This window comes from Artemia sp. Qi Xiang Cuo, chromosome 11 (assembly GCF_049724085.1).
Source record: "Artemia sp. Qi Xiang Cuo chromosome 11, ASM4972408v1, whole genome shotgun sequence".
NCBI lineage: Eukaryota > Metazoa > Arthropoda > Branchiopoda > Anostraca > Artemiidae > Artemia > Artemia sp. Qi Xiang Cuo.
Genome location: NC_142804.1, coordinates 69,141,992 through 69,168,408, shown reverse-complemented (window position 1 = coordinate 69,168,408; position 26,417 = coordinate 69,141,992). Strand labels below are relative to the sequence as shown.

Genomic DNA, 26,417 nt, shown 5'->3' with positions numbered 1-26,417 from the left:
GCCTTGGAGGCATTCAGGTCAGAGAGAGAAGACATTCTGATTCAGAGAGATTGGAGAGAGAAGACAGTCTGATTGTGATGGTAAGTATTCAGTTTAGTTTATTAATATTGATAACTTGTGTCTTATGTTTCCCAAAATGTTTAAGATAGTTTATTTTTATAAATAAAAAAAAGTTTGGTAAAATTATACGGTACTGTTCTATTAGCTGTAAACCATCAAGAAGTGAAGTTTGGTTAATGCTCCTGAAATAAAACAAAATAGGATAAAAATATAATAGTTTAGAAACAAAATTTGGTTATAGATTTGCATATTAGGGGGGCGAGGGATAAGGCATAGCATATATTAAATGCATAACCTAACCTAGGTACCTTTTTTACCCCTAACCCCTCAAAAACTAAAGTTTAAATAAAGTAAACGCAGTTAGAAACCACTATTTGCAATCCAATTCTCTGTTGATAGAACCTGTTTGACTAGTTTCTTTTATCATACATCTTGCAAGGCTTACAGCTAATAGAAACTAAAAAGTGACATTAAAACTTAAATGAACATACATTATTCCGTATAAATACAAAAGATCATGGCAGTGTTGTTTCTAAATTAAATTTTAATCAAAAACATTTCCCTATGTTTATTTTCCTAAATAAATTGGAATTACAAGCTTTTTTAATTACTAAAGCCAAGCATAAAAACAAGAACATTGATTTAGGAGTCAAAAGTAAATACGTAGCCTCACAACAACAAACTAATCTATAACTTTGTAGTATTACAGGAGCTGTGATACCAGTAACTTTCAGTATACAATTAAAATTATTTTAAAACTCAGGAATAAAAATAATAAGTTTACAGTCATTAAACACCATAAAAATAATAGATTGACTTACCGGGTAACATCTTGGTTTCACCTAGTATTACTCGAAATGAAGAACATATCAACCATATTATGGACTCTAGAGATCCAGTTATTTCTTGCTATAAAACAGTGAATTTCAAGTTGTGATACAAATTTTAAAGTGAGTCTGTAGTTTTAATGCTAATAAGATTCCTTCACTTGGAACTCGTCTACAAAATAATCATGAAATGTCTTTCCATATCCAAAATGATGGTCAATCTTTGAACTAAGCTCACTGTGCAAAAGTAATGCAAAATCAAACTAAAAAATTATTAAATAAAGCACAATCTAAAAATGCTTTACTTTTGTACTGCTAAAAGTGCCCTTAAATGTTTATTTTTACCATACCAAAAGTCCTATATTGTTTTGTGTTTTTAGTAAAGTGCTAGTTTTCTGTAATCCTACATACATAGGGAAATATCACCAGTTGATTTATTTGCATTAGTTTTATTTATATATGTTAGATAGGCTGTGAAGTAATAATTTGTGTTTGTTTTAAGTTTCAACTTTGCTCTTTACTTCCCTTGGGAAAACTTTGTGTTTTTAAATTAATCTTAGCACAAAGAGGAGTAAAAGAATGGCCCTAAAGGATCAAAATTCAAAGTTCTCTCATCATTGTTCTATATGGCAGAAAGATGGCGTCTTTCATACTTTTTGCTAACATCAGTGAGCTGTAAGATCTTAGAACAAAGATGAGTTAAAAGAAAAGAAATCTTTGCAGAAAGATGCGAGATCTTAGATGGAGGATCTTAGCATAAAAGAACAGGCCTATACACTTTAATTTTCAGATATCAATTTCTTTTCCTCTGGCTTTAGTTCTGAAAATGCAATTCTGTTATTTAAGCAGAACATCATTTGAGCTGAAGATCTATTTTACAAGGATTCATTTTTATAACACACAAATTTTTAAAGGTAATTAAATGTTAGGACCCTCTAGAGGGAGAAGCAGTGGACATAGGTACTTCAAATAATCTTCCCAGGACATACTTTAGCCTGTAGACTAATTCCTTTCCGAAATAGTGAAAAGTAGCTAAACTAGAATTTTACCATTGAAATTACTGACCTAACTAAGAGACAGACACAGCTTCAGAGTCAGAATTACTTCCTGAATCAAAATACAGCACTCATTTTCATTAGAAACAAACTTTACTCTATCCCCTGAATGTGTAAATATATATTCTGTATTATATATATGAATTGCTTTTTCCCGGTAGGCTAATGTTTATATCAACAGACTAATCAGGTAGCAAAGAAATAAACTTACCTCTATATTCAGAATTGTACCCCAAATCCAAATTTAACATTAATTTGTGTCAGAAATGAACTTTACCCCCGCCCTATACATTCCAATTCAGGGTAATTTGCACATTAAGGGAGTGGGGGCAAAGTTCAAACTTACCTCTATAGTCAAAATTGTATGTTGAACCCAAATTTAACATTCAATTGCATCGGAAATTAACTTCCCTCCCATCCCTCTCTAATATATAACCTAAATGGTAAATATATACCCTGAATTGGTACAGATAGGGGTAGGGGAATACTTCATTTCTGATGCAAATGAATGTTAAATTTGGATTCAGGATGCAAATTTGACTATTAAGGTAGTTTTATTTCTTTGCTATCTGAATATTCCATTAATATAAACATTACCCAATTTTCCATTGTTTGGACAATATTAATTCAATTTGGATAATATAGTAATTCAAGGAGAATTCAATGTCCATTTACAATTCAGGGTTGCCTATAAAATAGCACATAAGGGGGTGAAGGTAAACTTTGTTTCTACCACAGACTATATGTTCTATTTGAATTCAAAATGTAATTCTGACTCTAAAAGTTTTGTCTATTTCTTAGCTAGGTTGGTAATTTTAGGATATATATCTAGGTGGCACTTATGATTAGCCTTAATGGTACTATAATGATGCCTGTAATTCAGTAATGTGGCTGTTATTGTTCAACAACTTACCTTATCTAATCAAAATCCAATTTCTGTGGAAATTTTTCAACCATTTCTCTTCTTATGTTTGGACTTATCAGCCTTCCAGTAAAGACTATTTAGCCCTCTATCCTTTTCTCTGTGTCAATAAGAGTAAATTTTTAATAAGTGGCCCTATAGTTTTGGCAGGATGAAATTGAAAACCACGTTTGATGCCTTTTTATGCTCTTTCATAATGCAATAATTGCTTCTGTTGCAAATTGCATCTTGAGCCCTTAAAGGGGCCCTAAAGGTATTTTATATGCATTATGAAAGAGCATAAAACAAGCATCAAATTATGTTTTCACTTTCATCCTAGCTAAATTATATGGTCCACTGCAAATTTACTATAAACTATACCCCATCCCCCTAATTTGCAAATATATACTCTGAATTGTTGACAGCAAAGTTTCAAATCAAAAAATTCAGCACTGTTTTTATTGACCGCACTTGAAAAAATTTAAACTATAGGAAAATGGTTTGAATTGAAAGTCAAGTATTTTGTAGGTTGGGTTATAACTTCTTTGTCTGGTTACAAAATGAAATACCTTTGGGGTTCCTTTAAGGGCTCAAAATGCAATTTGCAACAGAAGCAATTATTGTATTATGAAAGAGCATAAAAAAAGGCACCAAATGATGTTTTGGTAAATTTTTTGTAATTCATATTATTGGCTTACAAATTAAGTCAATATACCACTCAATACCTTTTTTATGCCCTTTACAAATATAATAATTGCTCCTATTGCAAACTCAAATTTACCCATCCCAACCCCCCTAATGTGCAAATATGTACCCTGAATGGGAATATACCATGAATTGTTGATGGCAAAGTTTCAAATAAAAATATTCAGTGTAAAAATTTACAATTGTGGCCTATGATAAAGAGACATGTTAAGAAAACAATTCTTACTTTAAAATCTGTATAATGATCCTAGTTAGCATATTATCAAAGGGGAGAACCTTTATCAAACAAGTTTGTTTTTATAGATGACGTTGAATTCTGTTATTCAGTTCTATTTTTTGAAACATGATTTTAAAATACACTTCCAAAATATATTGAAGAATATCTTAGAACCTATATATGAACAGAATAGATACCCCACCCCCCTAGTGTGCAAATATATACAGAAAATTACATTTTGAGTCTAAACATTATCTTCACTTGCATCACAGATGAACTTTACCCCCACCCCCATGATGTGAAAATTTATACCCTGATTTGGATATATTTAGCAGTTCAGGTAAAGTTCATTTGGTTATATCTAGATTCAGAATTCAATTTTGGGCATATATTTGCACACTCGGGGGTGGGGGGTATATACTCTGTTAGTATATAGGTTCTAAGACAATGTGTATAGAAGTGTATTTTAAAATTTTGTTTTAAAAACTGGAACTTAATAACAGGACTCAACTTTATCTATAAAAACAAATTTATAGCAACAAGTTCAAAAGATCTCCACATTGCGTTGAGAGCATGCAAAAATAAAAATTTCTTTTCTTTTAAGTTGAAAAAAGAAGGAAAAAAGAGGAAAGATTTGAGGATAAAGGTTCTCCCCTTGGATAATATGTTAACTAGGATCATTATACATAATTTAAAGTAAGAATTGTAAATTCTACCAAATTCAGTGCTATTTTTGTTGATGGCATTTGACAAACTTGAAACAGTAGGACAACTTTTTATATTTGAATCGCATAATAAATGAGGTTTGAATTGTTATACATAAGTATTTTTGGAACAAGTGACTCTTGAACAACTTATTGACAAACGAGTGATATGCTTTTAACCACTTTTCAATAACTTAACTAATGTTGATAACTTCTTTGTTTGGTTGCAATTCAGGGTATGTATTTGCAAATTAGGGGTTGGTAAATTTGTAATGGAAGCAATTATTATATTTGTAAAGAGCATAATATTAGGGGTAAAATTCTACTTTAGCTATTTTTGGCTATCTTGGAAAGCTGTTAGGTTAGGAAAATGAAACTTTCAGGGATGGGTCTACAGGCTAAAGTATGTCCTGGGAAGGTATTTTGAACTACCTAACTAGTTCATTTGATAAGGTTTGTCACCGATACCTCATTCACAGGCTACTTACTCTATCTGTTAGTCCACAAGTGGTCAGTTGGACAGAGGACTTTCTGAGGGACAGAACACAGCAAGTGAAAGTGATAACTGGAACAAACAGCCATGTCCTTTCTGACGAAATCAAAGTCACTAGTGGGGTTCCCCAGGGCAGCGTCCTGGGCCCCACCCTGTTTAACATCTACATAAATGAGCTCCCCTCATCACCAGCAACAAAACCACCCTATATGCGGATGATTCGAAACTCATAGGTCCTGCCAACACCTCTTCTTCCATCCAATCCCTCCAAACTGATCTCAACCACATGTGCTCCTGGGTCAAAAGATGGCTGCTGGAATTCAATGCAGAAAAATGCAAGGTCATACACTTCGGACACAAAAACCCCAAACCTCAGTACCTCATGACCCAAAATTCTGGAAGTAACCACACAATTGAGCCTGTCCAGGAGGAGAGTGATCTTAGCATCATTGTTGACTCCCAGTTGAAATTCAGCTCCCACTCACAGACAATCTCAGCCAATGCTAGTAGAGCCCTAGGGATCATCAAACACAGCATCACCAGTAGGAGTAAACACGTAATCACCAAACTCTATAAAGGATTAGTAAGACCTAGACTGGAGGTGGGGATGATACTGGCAGTGCTTCCACTATGTCGGATTTTTCCGACATTGTCGGATTTTCGGCCCTCTTGTCAGACAAAAAACTATCGTGTCGGACTTTGGAATTTTGTCAGATTTTCAGTAAAAAACGGATATTTTTCAGATTTGTGTATTTTTCTAGATTAATGAAGTCTCCAACTCCAGTAAAAAAGGATTTTTAAACTAATAAAATTAGAAGACCGATTCTATTAGGGATTTTTAGAACGTCATTGACGTCAGTGGCGACAGTTTGACAAGGTACAATTTTGGAAAATTTGCACATGCTGTGCTTCAATCTGCTCTGATATTTCAGTTAATTTCAAGATCTGAGGAAAGTTAAGGTGAGACTTTTTTCCAATGCCAGTATAAGATTAGAAAGTCTATTGCCAAGATAGTAGCCTACAGGAGAGCTAGGCCACCATGGTTTAGTGACACCATGTGCTTCACAGGTTCAGAATGTTTTAATATCTCAAAATGGCCTACTCAAAAGACTAATGCAAGTTGGGTGTGGGTCTAGGTATATAGATCGGTAAAAGACTGGTAATTGTGGAACTCTTCTTGAAGTCAAGTTTAATTCTAACAGAGAAATTACCCAGAATTTGTCCAGAACTGATCTGCGAAGCACACTTGAACCATCGTAGCTATCCTGAGCAGCACTATGGCCACTCAGGACAGAATAAATGGATTCTGCACCAAGCAGGATAGCCTACATGTACCCTGCATGGGCTGCATGTGTCTGGAACGGGGGAATGGAAGGAGAAAAAAAGAGTTTCTCTGAGCAGTAGGCTAAAGCTAACCAGTCAGGAACTCTACTATTTTGCGATCATCACCCAGCCCAGGCAACTTCCTCTAATGAGAGAATCTGTCTCTTGTCAGTAATGCCCAAAGTGAAATTATTCCCAAGCACAGCTAACTTCCACTTAGGAGAAAAATTGGTAGATCTTCTCCTGAGTGGAAATTAGCTCTCTCGGGACTCTATCTCGTTTTGGGCATTCACTAAGTAGTAGCATATCCGCTTATCAGGCAAAGTTGGCTCTATTGCGCGACAGTCTCAAAAGAGTAGAGTTCCTGACTGGCTATAACTAGGGTATCCTACAAGGAAGGTTTAAAAGGTTAAGAGGGTTTCAATTTCCTTTAAGGCTACTCTGACTATCGTACAGTAGATTTACACAGGCTTTTTCAGGTTGGTGTAGCCTGTGTCATAGATTAGTTTTGTTTTAATATATCAAAAAGTGTCATAGGCTACATAATTCACATTCGTTTTTTCTTTTATTTTTTATACTATTTAGATCAAGAAAGCTACAATTATTAAGTCAAACAGTATTGGAAACAGCAAACCTATCATCTAGGAGATTAATTCAACATCATCTACACAATTATTCAATGTGCTTCACAGGTTCATCTTTTGCTAATATTTCTGTTAAAATGACATTCTGATTTAAGAAGACCAGCTTTCAACAGTTAAGAGACAGTGAATTTCTTTGTTTTTGAAGTAAAGTATACTTTATAGATCCATTGCTGTAGGCTAATACACTTATTACATTTTACTTATCAAGTCTGCTTGCAGGAAGTACCATCATGTCGGACAGCTCATCATCTTCTGAAACTGACATTGAATATCTTAGTGGGGAAGAAAGGCGGAAAAGAAAGGGAGAAGAAAAAAGATCCTTCCCAAGAAATAAGGCTCAGAGAAAAAAGCCAAATTAAGACACAGCTGGCTGAATGTCCCTGAATTTAAAGGGTGGCTTGCAAAGGACAAGTCTTCTGATGAAAAGGCTTTCTGTTCGCGCTGCAGTCAGTCCTTGTGTTGTGGTAAATCCGAACTCCGAAAACATGCAAAGAGTGCGAAGCACAGTAAAAGTATAAGGAAATTAGAGGCTTCAAGAAAGCTCACTACAAGGATTGATCATGTCCTTACTACAGACAAAAACGAAGAAGAAAGCCTAAAGGCCAAGTTGGCTGCTTTCATTGTCGAAAACAATCTGCCTTTATCATTTATAGAAACTCTTGTACCTTTTCTGAAAAGTTTGCCACACAAGGCTGTTGTTGGAAAAATTAGGCTGGGCAAGCAAAATGTGACAAATGTGATCAGACAGGCATTAGGACCGCACTACAATGAAATTCTGTGTGATCAGTTGAGATTCACGCCTTTTTCAATCATTTTTGATGAAACAACTGATGTGGCAGTAAAAAAACAACTTGCAATTGCAGTTTTGTTCTGCAATAAGGATTTCGACGTAGAAGTCGACCTTCTAGATATGGTTGAGTTTTCCGACGGGAAGGCGGAAACTATTTTCAATCTGCTATGCAAAGTTCTTGAAGATAAAAAAGATACCTACGGAGAACTGGGTTGGGTTCTGTGCAGACACTTCCAATACTATGTTTGGGTGTGAGAACTCCGTTGTCAGCAGAATCAAAGAAAAATTCCCATCTGTGATGTGTGTCAAGCGCAGCAGCCATTCTATTGATTTGGTGGCTTCTTATGCTTTCAAACAATTGCCAAAGCAACTGGAAGATCTATGTCGGACTGTATACAATCACTTCAACATGAGTGCCAAAAAGGCGCTCTGAGTTTGAACTAAATCAGCTATTTACTGACACCCCATTCCTGAATGTGCTTGCCCCAGGTCAGACAGGTTGGCTATCACTTCGGATGTGCGCTCAGCGACTATTGAAGAATTGGGATGCACTTTGTAGCTACTTTCAGTTAGTAGTAGCTGAAGATCCCACTCACACAAACGACAGGGCATGGCAAGCCCTAAAGAATCCACTGCTTCGGTTTCAGCTTGAGTTCCAGATCAATGTACAGGAGCTGTTTACAGATTTTAATCTTCTTTTCCAAAGTGAAAAACCGTTTTTCCACAAAATAAAGTTAGAGGTGGAAATACTCTTGAGAAAACTGGTCATGAATTCCATGAAGACCAGGTACGTCAGATCAACCTCGCCTTTGAATCTTGACCCCGACAACGCAAGTGAATACTTTGCAGTGGAAGATGTGTACTTGGGAGTTGCAGCTCACGAGTCTCTTCAGACCTTGCAATCAAACCCGAGTACAAAAGCAGATGAACGTGAAGTGAAAGTCATCTATGAATGTGCTCGGAAGTTGTATGTAGAGGCGGTGAAGCAAATGAAGCAGCGATTTTCATTTGAAGATGAACTGTTTACATTGTGCGAAATACTTGACCCTGTGTAAGCTTTGGATATCGGTGCTGTCACTCTTCTCCAAAAGATCCTTCAGCGGTATAAGGCTTCATCGTGGGATGCACGAAAAATTATAGAAGAATGGCGGAGTCTACTGATCTTTGATCTTCCAGATGTGACAGACGTCTGGGGTTTCTGGCTCCATATGGCTTCTTTGAAGACGCCAACTGGTACGCCGAGATTCCTCAACATAGGGGGGGGGGGGTTTTGCACCAAATTTTGAACTTGCCGTTTTAGAACGCAGTTTTAGAGCGGTTCTTTTATACGTTTAAATACGTGAAAACAGATCAAAGGAATGTGCTCAAAAGTGTGACCCTTACCTCTATTATGCAGGCCAAGTCTGGCATGAAAAAAAATAAACAGGTATCCCGCGACTTAGAGGTCGATGCTCCCCTCTTGAAACGACTCAAGTGTGTTAGAGCAAACGCGACGGCAGACGAGTGCGTTCAGTCTAGTGGAACTGCAGCTTTAGTTTAAGTTAGGTGCAGATGAAAGACGTAAGAGGGTAAGGAGCATAAGTGAATGTTTAAGCTGTAAGTATCTGTCCTAAAAGAAAACAAAAATCGAAAACCCCTTTTTTGCATTACTTTTCCACTATTTCGGATGTCTCTTACACGGCGAAAATCGCCCGGCTGATCTTGAGAGCGGAAAAGAGATACATTTTCTTATGCTTCTACAATCAGGTTTACATCGCTCGTTTGGGCATAGTCCTATGGACTTATGCAATCTACAAGGCGGCAGCTACAGCGTTTTTTTTTGTTTTTTTTCTTCTTTTGAATATGCGAAACTATGGCCAAAGACTGCCATACTTGTTTACATTAATAGTCTGATTTGTGATACAAGTTTTCCAATTAATGAATACTCATGAGTAGCTAAGCATTTTTGAAATCGTCATCGCGTTCGTCACCTTCGTAGAGAGCTTGTACTGGACTGGACCATTAGGCCAATAAGGTATAACACTGTCTAGAACGTGGTCAAGATCGCCACACAGCAGCCCAAGAAGAAGTAGAAGTTGCTCTCGGCCATTTGATCCGATTGAAAAAAGGCAAAGCAGAAGTTAAAATAGTATGGAAAACAAAATAAAGAGGCTTTTTTACGCCCAGAAGACGGATTTTGGTTCACAATTTTGGTTTTTCGTCGAAATTCTGAATTTGTTGCAACTTATTTTTCTTCTTGAAGTGGTTGACGGCGTTTCGAAAACATAGTGTCTTGGCTAATGGTCCACGGCGTCTGAATCGCAAATAGCTGCGTCGTCAGCGCAAGGAATTTCTAGTGCGGCTGCGTGCTAAAAGAAAGGCCAAAAGTATGAAAGCGGGAGCAGCGGGATCGGATCGGGGAACTCAAAGGCGACTCACTGCATCCTTTTCAGCCTAACACAACAGCAAGCTGAAATTGCCAAAATCATTTGCAGAAGAAGACGTTTGAGAAACCATTTTGAGCCGTTCTGAAGGTCTATAAATAGTGTAGAAAATGAGAAGTTTCATTCTTGTAGTCGGACTTTTGTCAGATTTTTCGGTTCGGGTCGGACATTTGTCGGATTTTGGACAACCACGGTGTCGGAAAAATAGTCGGATTTTCTGTGGTCGGGTGTCGGAATTTTCAGGATTTTCAAAAAGACGGAACAGAAATCTAGTAGGAACAAAGTGGAAGCACTGGATACTGGCCACCCCTCGATTCAAAAAGGACAAGGCAGTTCTTGAGCAAATCCAACGAAGGGCCACTAAGATGATTGTCGGCATGGAAAACAAGACATACAGTGAACGGCTGAAGGAACTCAACCTCCCCTCCTTAGTATATAGACGGAAACGGGGAGACATGATCCAGGCGCACAAAATCCTCTCAACCAATCAAGAAAATGAGATCGTGGAGATTGACACCTCCCACAAAACACAAGGACACCCTAGACAAATCCGCAAACATCACGCTACAACTGGAGCAAGATGCAATTTTTTCTCGAATCGGATCGAGAACCTCTGGAATAACCTCAAGGAGGACACTGTGGCTGCTGAATCAACAGATGCTTTCAAACGCCATCTGGATGCTGAGTGGAAAGATACACCATGGAAGTTTGACTGGGAAGCACCAGAATCTTCCACCAGAACTTAACCAACTACAACAGTCATCATAAGGAGTGATTCAACAGGATCGAAAGTCCTTATTTCACTCCAAGCTGTGATTTAAGGTAATTTAAGGTAACTCCATTCCTTCTCCCTCTAGAGGGTCCTGAAATTTGCCTACATGACAGGTCTATAGGCCTACCTATTGATATTTTGACAAAACATTTTCCCTTCATTTTCAGATATCAATTTTTTTTCTCTGGCTTTAGTTCCAAAAACACAATTCTTTATATTTGACTAGAATTTTAAGCCATATCAATTTCTTTTTTCTTCAAAATTTAGGAAATGTATTTGCATATCTTTAAAACCTTATAAATTGGGATTAAGCAAAGTTGTGAAGCTAAAAACAATTTTGTTGTACTTCATTTAAGCAGAAGATCTATTTTGCAAGGTTTTGCTTTGACAACACATGAATTTTTAAAGGTCAGGACTGTCTAGAGGGAGAAAGAGTGGAGAAAGGCACTTTAAAATAGGCCTACCTTCCCAGGATATACTTTAGCCTGTAGACCCATTCCTGCAAATTTCATTTTCCTAGCCTAACCCCTTTCCAAGATAGCCAAAAGTAGCTAAAGTATAATTTTAACAAATTAGGCATCAAGTTGTATGCTCACTTTATTTGTAAGGCAATAAAATGAACTGCAAAAACTTTACAGATGATTTCACTTCATCCTGGCTAAATTACAGTGCCACCTAGAAATTTATCAATTTAAGCTACTCCTAATTTTCCCAAATTTTGAATTGAATGTTAGGCTTTTTTTTAGCAAGGCTATCTTGTTATGGTCAAATATCAAAACTAAATAAATGAATATATAGCCAAAAAAGTTCAGAATGATGGCAATAAATCAAATGCCACTAACACACCACACTCAAGCAAGTTTTCTACCACAATATTCATTATCTTGAGTTGTAGGATATTGAATCCTAACTGGCCTATTCTTCAAAGAGGTAGGCTAATAGGCAAATGACTACAGCAAATTAGTGAAACTTGTAATAAATAGGCTACATTCCAAAATAGAACAACTAATTTTCCAGCATAATAATAACATAGAACAAACAATTTTTCAATATAATAATATCCTACTCTTTATAAAAATTGATTCTATGCTGGAATCAGATGCATGGGATTTTCCATAGGAAAACCATATGGAAAAATCCAACCCTTGTTCACCTAGATAAGTTTTCAGTTGGTCCATTGAATATGAAGGTTTAAATTGGGTCAAAACTTGGCAAATTTTTGTTGTAGAACTTTGAGAAAATTTCACTGTTTCTTAATTTTTTGTCCAAATTTTTCCTGTTTTTTTTCTAATTTTTCCTGTTGAGGTGATTTTTTCCCAATATCTTACAACACAAATTTGGGAAAAATTATCAGTGAAAAAATGGGAACAGTGGTCCAAATTGGGTCAAAACAGTATACAGTTACGTGCTGAGATACCTCTCCAGCATTGTGAAGCACACAAAACCCATCTCTTTTGTCACAATCGTTAATAGCATAGCGGGATGGGTAATAATTGTGATAAATTATAGCCTAAATGCTTAACACATGGTTTTAGATAATTAGGACTAGGCTAAGGTGTAAGTGTACAAGTAGTCCATTGCATAAGGAGACCTGTCAATAAAGCAATTCTTACTTTATTATATACAAAATGATCCTAGTTAACATATTTTCAAGGGGGAGAATTAAAATCAAGTAGCCTAGGCAATTTTGCAGGCATCAAGACAAGGCTAATTATAGAAAAAGCCAAGACAGACAGTCCAAGTTATTGAAAGGCAAATCTGGGATAAGCCCATTTTAGGATTGTATAAAAATGATGTCATTTCATTTGTTGATAGATAAGTCTATCTATCATCTATCCATAAGTCATTCCTAGGGCGGAACTAAGGTAGATAGTCATAGAATTAAGGGATTGAAATATTGGATTGATGTTGGGTTGACACGTGACGGACAATGTTCACTGGACTTGTTTATAAAATCTGGGACTGAATTTGGCTGGACTTACAGGCAGCAAACAAGTGAAACCTAAGCCTAATAGGCAGTCAATATCTACCAAATCATATTATTGAGTTAGGAATATAGTGAATACACTATTTGATGCCTTTTTTATGCTGATTACGAATATAATAAGCATTTCTATCGGAAATTTCAGCCCCCCCCTATATAGGCTATACCTAACCTAACCCTGAATTCGCATATATGGGGGGGGGGGGCTGAAATTCATTTCTGATAGAAATGCTTATTACATTTGTAATCAGCATAAAAAAAGGCATCAGATGATGTATTCACTTTAGTCCTACCTCAATAATATGATTTGGTAGATATTGACCTAATAGGCTTGGCTGCTTGTGGTCAAAAGGTGGAATACCATGTGGTATTTATTTAGCCTTGTGACACCTGATAAGGAGACATGTTAAGAAAACAATTCTTACTTTAAAATATGTATAATGATCCTAGTTCTTATATTATACAACAGGAGAACCTTTATCATCAAGTCTTTCCTATAAAAATCCTCAAAAGAGAAAAATTTTCCAAATATCACCACGTTGAAAATTCAATGCTTAAGTCTTTTGAAATTGCTGCTGTAAACTCCTGCCAAATAAGTTGTTTTATAGATAGAGTTTAGCACGTGTGTCAAAAATGTTTAAAGAAAAAGTAGTGGTAAATTGAAATTATAGAAATTCAGTGCATCTTTTGTAACCTAACGTAACCACTGCTATTAATATTTTGTATTTACGCCACTGCTATTCGCCCTTTGCCACTGCTCTTTAAAAAAAAAAAATATTAAAAAGACCCGCATGAACGCTATATATAAAAGAACTTATTAGGCGGCAATTTAAAAATACTTCATCATTGAATTAAAAACGTGGTGATATTTGGAAACTTTTTCTCTTTTGAGGATTTGGTAAAATTCTACTTTAGTTACTTTTGGCTATCTTGGAAAGAGGTTGGGTTAGGAAAATGAAACTTTCAGGGATGGATGTACATACTAAGGTTTGTCCCGGGAAGGTACTTTGAAGTACCTACCTCCACTCATCCCCCCCCCTCTATATAATGGTAAATTACTGCACATTACTAGTTGTTTTTAACTTATATTTCATCCTATATTACTATCATAAATATAAATCACTGCTTACCTTACACAACTTCTGCTTTTAACCTTGTTCATTAAAATATATTCAAAAATCATATTTAAATCATAATCCATTTAATTTTCTACCCATGCCGACTTTCTTTATGGTATATGAAACCAGGTTTGTTGTGATGTCACACTTGTCTTATCAGAAACCCTTACCCTTAAAGGTAGCAGGCACATGCCAAACAACTCTGTTGATAAGACCATTTAAACTGTATTAATTAGGGAAAGGATTTGACAAGAGAGACCAGTAAAAATAACACAATCCTTTTTAGAGGACAAATTATGTCATGGGAAGATGTTTTTGAAATTCCCCTTCCATCCAAACTTAAAATTTTCTAAAATTCTACTTTAGAAGCTTTTAAAATATTTCTAAAGTACTAAAAGATACAGTGCTAAAAACATCAGAATTGACTTCAGAGGACACATTATGTCACAGGACGATGTGTGTGACCTCCCCGGGCCCCCCCCACTAAAAATTTTTCAAAGTTCTACTTTAGAAGCTTGTAAAATATTTTAAATATTTCTATAGCGCTATGACATAGAGCGCTACAGACATCAGAGTCAACTTTAGAAGACAATTTATGTCATGGGAAGATGTTTTTGAAATCCCCCTTCCCCCAAACTCAAAATTTTCCAAAATTTTACTTTCAAAGTTTTTTTTAAATATTTCAACTGTAGAGGATAAATTATGTTATGGGAAGATGTTTTTGAAATCCCCCTTTCCCCCAAACTCAAAATTTTCTAAAATTCTACTTTAGAAGCTTTTAAAATATTTCTAAAGCACTTAATGATAGAGTGATAAAAACTTCAGAATCGACTTCAGAGGACATATTATATCAAAGGAAGATATTCTTAAAATCCCCCTTCCCCCCAAACTCAATATTTTCTAAATCTTTGTTTTAGAAGCTTTTTTAAATATTTGTACAGCGCTCAGAAATAGAGCGCTACAAACATCAGAATCAACTTTAGAGGACAAATTACTTTATGGGAAGATGTTCTTGAAATCCCCCTTCCCCCCAAACTCAAAATTTTCCAAAATTTTAGTTTTGAAGTTTTTTAAATATTTCTAAATAACTAAAAGATAGAGAGATAAAAACATCACAATCGACGTCAGAGGACACGGTATATCACGGGAAGAGGTTTTGAAAATCCCCCTTCCCCCCAAACTCAAAATTTTCTAAAATTCTACTTTAGAAGCTTTCTAAATATTTCTAAAGTGCTAAGACATAGAGTGCTACAAACATTGGAATCAACTGTAGAGGATAAATTGTTATGGGAAGATGTTTTTTAAATCCCCCGTCCCCCCAAACTCAAAATTTTCTAAAATTCTACTTTAGGAGCTTTTTAAATATTTCTAAAGGACTAAGAGATATAGCGCTAAAAACATCAGAATTGACTTCAGAGGACACGTTTTCTCACAGGAAGATGTATTTAAAATCCCCTTTCCCCTCAAACTCAAAATTTTCCAAATTTATACTTTAGAAGCTTTTTTAAATATTTCTAAAGCGCTAAGACATAGAGCGCTACAAACATCACAATCATCTTTAGAGGACAAATTATATCATGGGAAGATGTTTTTGAAATCCCCCTTCCCCCTAAACTCAAAATTTTCCAAAATTCTACTTTAGAAGCTTTTAAAATATTTCTAAAGCACTAATAGATAGAGTGTTAAAAACATCAGAATTGACTTCAGAGGACACTGTATATCACAGGAAGAAGTTTTTTAAATCCCCCTTCCCCCCAAACTCAAAATTTTCTAAAATTCTACTTTAGAAGCTTTTAAAATCTTTCCAAAGCACTGATAGATAGTGCTAAAAACATCAGAATCGACTTCAGAGGACTCGGTATATCACGGGAAGAGGTTTTGAAAATCCCCCTTCCCCCCAAACTCAAAATTTTCTAAAATTCAACTTTAGAAGTTTTTTAAATATTTCTAAAGCACTAATAGATAGTGTTAAAAACATCAGAATCGACTTCAGAGGACACGGTATATCACGGGAAGAGGTTTTGAAAATCCCCTCCAACAGTCGCTGATAATTGTTGTCCCTGGCAGGATTCGGTTTTGGATAATTCCCAACAACGTGGCACTACTTCTATCCAGCACAGAAACCATGAATGAATTACTAGTTCCTCGCTCTATTCCACCAAATACCCATTTACCCTTGACAATCCGACCACTATTATATTTACGCTTCCCAAATTGGGCTTCATCTATATCAACAATGACTCCTTCTCCTCCCAAAGGAGCAAAGTTTGAATGACATATGTACATACAAACCTCTGTAGAACTGGCTCCAATCCACAAAAGTTTGTTTACAACAAGTAACATTGTTGATCATGAAATCCTCCCTTGGAGGCGGTATTTGAAGCCAAATCATCAAAAAACGGAAATTTTCTAGCTCAGAAAGGTGTGAACGAGCCCTCCATGTTTTGTCATCGATCGATTTTGAAAAATTACACTTTACCTGAGAATATTCATGGCCACCTCCGATAGGTATAAGCCTAGACTTCTGGCAACAGAACGAATTTCTATATTTTACGCAAATCTGGCCACAAATATCGCAATTCCTGCTTCTCAATAACATGCCATGGTTATAATACAACTCTAAGACTGCCTCAACAGTAGAAAATTGAACAATACCACCACAGGAATTTATTTCACTAAAATTGCAAGATATATCTCAGTAATTGTCATTTACAGACTGAAGCTGTAACTCGTAATATCTATTGCGGCTTTAATTAATTGTTTCATTGTTAAACAGCAGGAATAGTTGAACAAAGATAACAGTGAATTAGGTTATAAATATATTGGAAAGATAGGTCAACTTAGTATGCATTTTTCCTGCATTTGAAATAGTTGCTTCTTAACAGATGTAAATATCCTAGTCGATTCTGATGTTTTAACACTCTATCTATTAGTGCTTTAGAAATATTTTAAACGCTACTAAAGTAGAATTTTGAAAAATTTTGAGAGGGGGGGGCGGGGGGATTTCAAAAAAATCTTCCCGTGATATAACGTTTCCTCTGAAGTCGATTCTGATATTTTTTAGCACTGTATCTTTTAGTACTTTAGAAATATTTAAAAAGCTACTAAAATAGAATTTTGGAACATATTGAGGGTGGGGGGATGGGGGAGTTCACAAAAATCGTTCTTTTATATTATGTGTCCTCTGAATTCGATTCTGATGTTTTAGCACTGTATGTTTTAGTACTTTAAAAATATTTTAAAAGCTTCTAAAGTAGAAAAAATTTTAAGTTTGGATGGAAGGGGAATTTCAAAAACATCTTCCCATGACATAATTTGTCCTCTAAAAAGGATTGGGTTATTTTACTGGTCTCTCTTGTCAAATCCTTTCCCTAATTAATACAGTTTAAATGGTCTTATCAACAGAGTTGTTTGGCATGTGCCTGCTACCCTTAAGGGTAAGGGTTTCTGATAAGACAAGTGTGACATCACAACAAACCTAGTTTCATATACCATAAAGAAAGTCGGCATGGGATGAAAATTAAATGACTTATGATTTAAATAGGATTTTTGAATATATTTTAATGAACAAGGTTAAAAGCAGAAGTTGTGTAAGGTAAGCAGTGATTTATATTTATGATAGTAATATAGGATGAAATATGAGTTAAAAACAACTAGGCCTAGTAATGTGCAGTAATTTACCATTATATAGAGGGAGGGTGAGTGGAGGTAGGTACTTCAAAGTACCTTCCCAGGACAAACCTTAGCATGTACATCCATCCCTGAAAGTTTCATTTTCCTAACCCAACCCCTTTCCAAGATAGCCAAAAGTAACTAAAGTAGAATTTTACCGAGGATTTTTAGAGGAAAGACTTGATGATAAAGGTTCCCCCATTGGATAATATAAGAACTAGGATCATTATACATATTTTAAAGTAAGAATTGTTTTCTTAACATGTCTCCTTATCAGGTGTCACAAGGCTAAACAAATACCTACCATGTCATAAATATTGATATATGACCAACAAGTCCTCCAGAATTGCAGGCCAATGGTGAAACCAATAGTTTCCCAAGTGTTTGGCTGAATGCATTTTGCATGATATGCAAAATGATCCTAGTTAACATATTTGGCACAAGTGCATTAAATTTACACTTTTATATACAAATGGCAGACAAAACCCACAAAACTGGTTATTTCAAGAGACCACTGGAATGCAAAGAGTAGGCCTAGTCTTTGTTGCATTTACAATATTTAAACTGTTGTTTTTTGGGATTTATGGGAGGAAAAGGTACCTAGGTTAGGTTATGCATTTAATATATGCTATTGTACCATTGAAGAATTATTTGTAGTAATAGAAAAGGTTTGCTCGTGGCGATAGAGATTTCTCCTATAGCGCCACTTATAGCGCTGGAGATTGTGTCACTAGGCTAGCGCCGCTCTCAATCAATGAGGGAAAATTGAACATGTAGATATACAAATGTGGCTTCTTCTTTCTTGACCTATCTGGAGATCAGGTTCCTTTGGGAGCATTTACCATGGAGACTGGCGAACTAGTTACCTATTATCGGACTAGACTCAGACATATAAGAGAAACAAACACATATAAAAAGACAATAGATTTATTGAACTTACATGCTTGGTCGCACAGGAACAATTCACTTCTATGACAATAACGGTGACCAAAATACAATAAATTCGTCTGAATCTCTCTAGTTCTAAGGTACTAATCGCTTCAAATCTGGATAGAGATTAAAATTAAAAGGCACATTTACCCCACTCCCAAACGCAGTTCTTTCGTCCTGCGCTATAGGGACTGCCTGCCATTGGCTTACGTGGCCCAAGGACGCGAACCCTCGTCCAGTAATACGTCTTAAATATTTTTGATGATTTAGGCGTTCACACGGTTCTTATCTTTTAAACGTCCTTAGAAATATTGTGCGTAGCACTTTTCTTATTGCTCACTGTCTTAGCGAAATCCAAAGACTGCAATTTCTTTTCTTTGCCGATTAAAAGCTTTTCCCTTTTTGAAACTAGATTTAGATTAATTATAGTGTCTGAATTGAAGAAGGAACTTTATTTTGGTATTTCAAATACATTGTGTTTTACTCCCGGTACATATCACCCTTCCCATGAAATAATGACGCCCCGTCATTAGTTACTGCCCATCAGGAGTTTTAAAATTTTTCAATTATTTTTATTATTTTATTCTACATCCCTATCTAAAATTCATCTCCCGGACTAAGATTATTTTTGGTTCTAGGTTAGCTACTATACTAAAGATTTTTTTTTTCTTTTTCTATATATAAAACTTATTACTTTTAATTTTCCAATAAGGTTGGGACTATTATACTTTTAAATTAGTTCTCTTTTTTTTTTTTTTGCTGTATATATGAAGTACAACATAATATATAAACAAAGTTAAATTAATAAAATAATAATATTAAAACAAATTATAATTGTGGTACATACATGAATGATTTATAACATACAATATTTGGTTCAACATATTCACTGATGACATTAAAACACTTTCACTATTGAGATTTTTGCATTGTCAAAGCTGTTAGGAAGTAACACATGTGGCTTCACATCTATTCATCACCTTTCGTGTCCTTAGTGTACTACACCCTTCTGTTGTAAATTACGGTCCTTCACTCCTTTTGTCCTGGCAAAAATTTCGAAGCACTTACGCTATGGTTTCTTCATGGAACAGTTTGAGTCTAGTTGTCTTTACACGGTAAGTTTTCCCTAATAGTCAACTGGGAAATGACCGTTAAATATCGTTCTAATAGTCAACTGGGAAATGATTCTTCCCACTACAGGTGTTGGTGTTTTTTTTCTCAGCATATAATTTTTTAGGATTTTTTTGGCATATATAGAATTTATTATAGCGTAAAATTTTTAATTTTTTACTTTATAAACGGGTTGTAGTCATACTATAGTGACTATCTTAATATATTTTATTTAAATTAAACTTCGAACCTCTTCAACTATCATCTAACTTCGAATATCGTTAAATATCGTTTATCTTGTACTGCTCGATGGTGTTCTCAGAGTTAAAGTTCAAATTGTCTTTAATTTCTGCTTCAAATATCTTCAAATGTCTTTAAGTATCTTTCAACTTCGAATATCGTTAAATATCGTCTGTCTTGTACTTCTCGATGGTGTTCTCAGAGTTAAAGTTCAAATTGTCTTTAATTTCTGCTTCAAATATCTTCAAATGTCTTTAAGTATCTTTCAACTTCGAATATCGTTTATTATGTGCTGATCGATGGAGTTCTCAGAATTAAACTTCAAATTGTCTTTAATTTCGTCTTCTAAAATCTTCAAATGTCTTTAAGTGTCATTTAACTTTAAATATAGTTTAATATCGTTTAGCTTCAAATATCATCACTATAATGTTAAATTATTCTGGGGTCCATAGTGAGTATCAACAGCGATATCTACGTATTTATATCTTTTACTGACCGATGGGTTTCTCAGCTTTTATCTGATTATATACTTCGTTAGAGCACTTGATACTGAGGTTCAAATATAGTGTTACCTGATACATAATATGGTTCATAGTCGAAGAAACGACGGTCGAAGGTAACTGTAGTTTTCATAGACGAAGCTGGGATGGAAATTGCCTGAAGTTATGGTGAGTACTCTTCGCTGGTTGAGATATGATGAAAATAGATGCTACTGGGTCGTATCTGTACTGGGCAGCTTATTGTAATACTCAATGACCAAAGTGTTTATTTACTTTCCTGTAATAAAAACAACGCTTCAGAATCACATTTTATTTGAATCAAGTAATCATACCATAATTAAAGCAATAACTTTTTTATTATTTCTAGTATATTGGAAATACTTACATAAATACATTGAAGCTGTTATTCAAACTGGAAATATAAAAAGGACATGTCTTCAAATTTGCTCTGGTAACGACCCCATCAATATTAAATCAAAATAATTTAACATATAGTATTAAGTTTGAGGTCTGATTTTTACAATATTTTTTCATGCCTGCATTGTTCACGCAAGTCCGTGCCGTATAAGAAACGCATGTTGCAGCGTCATAACCACCCGGTTTTACGCAAACGATACTACAATGAGGGAACAAGACATAGCATGGACTAGTGGAGACCTCTATACCCACTAGTTTTCTGATGTCTTCCCTATTTCTTGGCTTAGACGTTTTCATGTGGCTCCGGGTTTAACCTCAGCATTTTTCCGTAATTGCAAGTCAACATTGGTGCCTCATATTCGCTTTTCGAATAAGGTCATTAGATGCAGGATTTCCAAGCTTGCCTCCGTAGATTCCAGTTAATGCTTGGCAAAGAATATAAGCTTAATGAAGAACTGACATCAATATCTTTTTAGAAGGCTATTGTTTGAGCAAATCCTTCAGCACTAAATAAATAAATATTATATTAAAGTCTTATTAGAATCTGTTAAGTGTAAGACACCTTCGCAGTCATAGGGAATTCCGTGTGTGTTTTACGTAGTCGCCCTTGGACATTCACAGGGTTTCAATCCATGTATCTTAACTGTTCAAATGGTTTTAAAATTTTCCATATTAATATTGGTATATAATTCCACATCCACCGTGAAATTCTACATATAAACGTACCAATAGGTTGTTTGGTTATAGTTACCAATAGTTGGCTATTAGTATATATATTACTCGAGTAAGAAATATTATATTTCTCGGGTAAGAAACACATGAATAAGCAAACTTGCGGCACTTAATGACACTGGTAGGCCTAAAATAATTATAATCTGCACTAAAATAAAATGTTTCATAAAATTAAATGCTTATGTACTTATAATTTTTTGTTTTTTTTTTTTATAATATCCATCTTTGTTGGGAACGGGGTCAATTTTTAATAGAAAATACGAGAGGAACCTGAGTTATCATTGGTAAGATATAACGGGACTGACTTGCGAGAATATGTGACAAAAATTAGAGAACAAGATATGCAATAGATAAACCAATGAAATTAAAGAACATTTTTGTCACAGAACTATAGAACAGTGATCTCTCTGTTATTGTATACGTCATAGGTATAAACTAATGAAATTGAAACACTTTTCTCTTCTTTTTTTTTTCTTTCGCCTCGGAGCTATAAGAAAGTAAACTCTCTGTTTCTCTTTCAAAGCATTCTGATCCAAAAAACGAAAACTTAGCTCACTGAAGTTTCTATTCAACCTTTAAGTATTGTTTTGATTGGCCCTGATTGGCATAAAAATACTAATTTCTTGTACTTGAAGGACTGAAAAATATCCCTTCCTACGGTCGTTTAAAAAAAAACTACAGAAAACAATCATGGGCCTTGAATTCCTCCCCGGGCTTCCCACAAGACGTGGTCCAACACCGTTTGTCGTTCTCAGTAGACCACGAGCTTCCTACCTTTGGTTATTTTCTTTTCCAACCTTTCTATTATCCTTTGAAAGGGCATAGAAATAACACTAACAAAAATAAAACATCTAAAACTTAATCAAATCCTTAGTAACATAGACTAATTTAGTCTAAGGTGCGCGAAGTATAGCAATCAAGGATGATTGTTGTAACAAAACATTGAACGTAGATTTAATTAAACTGAAGTACTAAGGTATGTCTTATGTCTAGCTACAAAAATAAAACCTACATATGCTCATTCTCTCTCGCTCTTAAATAAATAGAACAACATAAAAAGAAAATTGACATTTTCAAATAAGCAGTTTTTAAGAACAATGGGCAGACTTTTGACGCCCTTTCTTAATTGTGTTGAATGATATCTGTTTATAAAAAAAGCAATAAATTAAGTCTGATATTTGCCATCATTACAAATAACCCATAAAATTAATAAGCGCAAATAACGCGGATATTTATCCACTAGGGGACCTAACGTGTGCGAGGGGAGTCGACCCCAGCAATACAAATGACACTCGACCCAAAAAAATATATTCATGCATTTTTAATTATTCTTTGTAAACAAGCATGTCCACTGGCTTGTTTTACATCTACATGGCTCTAAAGCAGCCATGGTTCAAAATTCAAATTTTCTTGTTCACTCATTTTGCGGAGCTACTTCAGAATTTGAATTTTTTCTAACACCATTATTCACGTGAAGGTCATCTGTGTAGGTAAAGGAGACCCTTTTAAGACCTATCCCTATGCCTCAATTTTCTGTGATTAACGGTTTCTTTCGCCGAATTTCTCGCCTCATGCAGAGTTCCAGTCACAGCTGGGTAATAACTCTTCTTTTTTTTTTGCTTCCTTCGGCGACTTTTGCTAAGCTTTCTAGCATGTGTGCTTATGCCGCTGCCGCCAATGTTCGTAGTGCTAGCTACTGCTGGCACCACTTATTGGGGTGTATGTGCAGGGTCACTAATTTTAAAGGCAAAAAATGACGCAAAAGATTGCTATGCCACTTACTCGAATGACGCAAAAAGATTGTTATGCCACTTACTCGAATGACGCAAAAAGATTGCTATGCCACTTACTCGAATGGGAGAAACCCTTGTCGGCCCTAATGTTAGTGAGATTCCCGCTCTTACCCCAACGGTTCTGCAAATATCGGGTTTGGTACTACCCTATTTACAGTATACCCTGTCTCAGGGTATGGTAACGCGATCGAGTGGTCAAATGGCCACTTTCTAAAGCCAAATGTACCCGCCTTGGGTTACGGCTAGAAAATTTCTACTCTCTCCTTGGAGGTAATAACCCTCCCTGTCAATATAATAATGACGGTACCTTGTAGCTCTAGTCCTACCCTGCCTGGGTTACGGAAAATACTACACAGTTTGTAGAAAATACCTTACTTGTATTCTTCCAAAAGGGTCACAAATGTAATTAAAGAAACGAAAATAGGTCATTTATCTGAAAGGAAAAGAAACAGGGGTGGAATATAACAGACCCCATTTGCAGACCCACTATTATGCCTAAAATTCTTCTGTTTCTACCAACGTTTCATCGGTCCAGCTAGATTTTGTTTTTCTTTCTTTTATTTTATTCTTTCAATTCACGGTACAAATAGTTTATTATTTAGTAATATACGGCACTACTACATTGTATTTATTACTAACACTAAAAAAATTACTAGTTATACACTTGCTTCTACTTGTTAAAAACTGAATACTATTTTTTTTTTAATTTTTTTTTTCTCATTTTACAATTCTTCATTGAACCTTTTCTCCATTTTTTCTATTGTACCCAACTCTTTGAGGGGATACAAATTTATTTCTAATAGCCAAAGTTCAAGCAAAGCTGCTCGAAGTTTTGCTAATTCGAGAGCAGCTAAAAGCGAAGTCCATTTACCTTCCTCCTTTGACAAAGCCATTTCTGTTACAATATTTCAATATTTTTTTTTTGCGTTTATATCAACTTAAAATAAATTTATTATTTTACTTAGCCTAATTTGGGGGAGGCTATTATCTCCTATGAGATATAAGGGGTTTCCTATCGCAGCCTAGCGGATATAGGCCTAATTAATTTACTTATATGTCTGTATCTTTCCAATAATTAAATTTAAAGCACAAAGTTTTAATAGCCTAACTAGTTCGCAGTTTTCCTCAAATTTCCGACTCGCGTCATTTGTAGCAATAGAATTTTTTCTTGGCACACGATATGGCAAACTAATTAGCTATATATGCTAAATACAGACATATAAAATGGAATAAACAGAGATAAGAAAGACAATAGATTTATTGAACTTACATGCTTAGTTGTACAGCAACGGGTCACTTCAATGACAATAATGGTGACCGAAATTATTTGCGGTACTAATCGTTTTAAGTCTGACTTCATATTCAAATTAAAAAACACATTTACCCCACTCCCAAACGCAGTTCTTTCGTCCTGCGCTCTAGGGACTGCCTGCCATTGGCTTACGTGGCCCAAGGACGCGAACCCTCGTCCAATAATACGTCTTAAATATTTTTGATGATTTAGGCGTTCACACGGTTCTTATCGTTTAAACGTCCTTAGAAATATTGTGCGTAGCACTTTTCTTATTGCTCACTGTCTTAGCGAAATCCAAAGACTGCAATTTCTTCTCTTTGCCGATTAAAAGTTTTTCCCTTTTTGAAACTAGATTTAGATTAATTATAGAGTCCGAATTAAAGAAGGAACTTTATTTTGGTATTTCAAATATATCGTGTTTTACTCCCGGTACACTATGCTTTACCCCCCCCCCCCCTAATGTGCAAATATAGCCTAGCCTATAGCCCAAATTTGTTTCTAAACTAGGCTATTATATCCTTATTCCATTAGCATTAACGAAAGTTGACTTCTATAGCTGTATATAAAAGTGTATATTTAATACACCAGTACCACATGTTTCCTAGGGGGAGAACCTTTATCCTCACTTTTTTTTCCAAATTTGCAATAAAATTTATGAGAGGTGCCATGCTCAGTGTTTCCACTTCATATTTTTTGAAATCCCTAAAAGGCTGGTGGAAAATCCCCTATTTTTCAATACCAAATCCCTACAGGTTCCCCCATTTTCTAACTTTTTCCAAATCACTGGTAAAGTCTCATTATGCCGACTTTTAATAGCATTTGTTCAAGACGACTTATTTTGCAACTTAGGACCATTTACTTGTACCAAAATGTGCTCTTTTGACGTTTAAAACAATGCTTCTTAATTATTGACTAGTTAAGTTCGGTTTTTATTGATAGATTAAATAAAAAAAAAAAAAAAAAATTAACTGAAAGTAAGGAGCGACATTAAAACTTAAAACGAACAGAAATTATTCCGTATATGAAAGGGGCTGTCCCCTCCTCAAAGCCTCGCTCATTACGCTAAAGTTCATTACTGTTTAAAAAAATAGAGTTGTGAGAAAGTCAAACTTTAGCGTAAAGAGCAAGGCGTTGAGGAGGGGACAGCCCCTTTCATATACGGAATAATTTTTGTTCGTTTTAAGTCTTAATGTCACTCCTTACTTTCAGTAACATGTTTCAGTAAAAAAAACATGTTTTTTTATTTCATTTTTGAACGTTTTTGAATAAATGCGGGTTTTGATCTTGGCTCACAGTAAATGAATAATTAAAACAAAATTTTCATATTAATTTACTTTTATTTGGTTCAATGGCTTTCTCGAAACTTGTTTCATTTTATTTAGGAACGTTTTTATTAGTAATAAATATACGTAACTTACGAATTAATTTACGTAACGAACTTCTATATTCATATATTTTTAATACGTATATTAGGGGGTTAGCCCCCTAGTCAATACCTTGCTCTTTAAGCGAAAGTTCGTATTTTGATCAGGGAAAAAATGAGCGTGGGAGGGGGCCTAGTTGCCCTCCATTTTTTTGGTCACTTTAAAAGGGCACTAGAACTTTTAATTTCCATTCCAATGAGCCCTCCCACGATATTCTAGGACAACTGGGTCGATACGATCACCCCTGGGAAAAAAAAGAAATAAACACGCACCCGTGATCTTTCTTCTG

The 26,417-nt window shown here is 35.3% G+C and overlaps 1 protein-coding gene across 5 annotated transcripts in view; it reads right to left on the bottom strand.

The window, feature by feature from the left end:
* LOC148947283 (uncharacterized) overlaps positions 1-25,371 on the bottom strand; it is a 39,915-nt gene extending 14,544 nt beyond the window's left edge. Inside the window, exon 1 of one of the 5 annotated variants that reach the window (XM_089096987.1) lies at positions 25,296-25,371. The gene's annotated coding sequence lies outside the window, so the exon portion shown is untranslated. Of the gene's footprint in view, positions 1-2,855; positions 2,877-13,323; positions 13,458-17,992; positions 18,212-25,295 lie in introns of those variants that run through there. The other 4 variants (XM_089096988.1, XM_089096992.1, XM_089096986.1 and 1 more) reach the window with 4 other exon arrangements.
* Between the last annotated feature and the right edge of the window lie 1,046 nt (positions 25,372-26,417).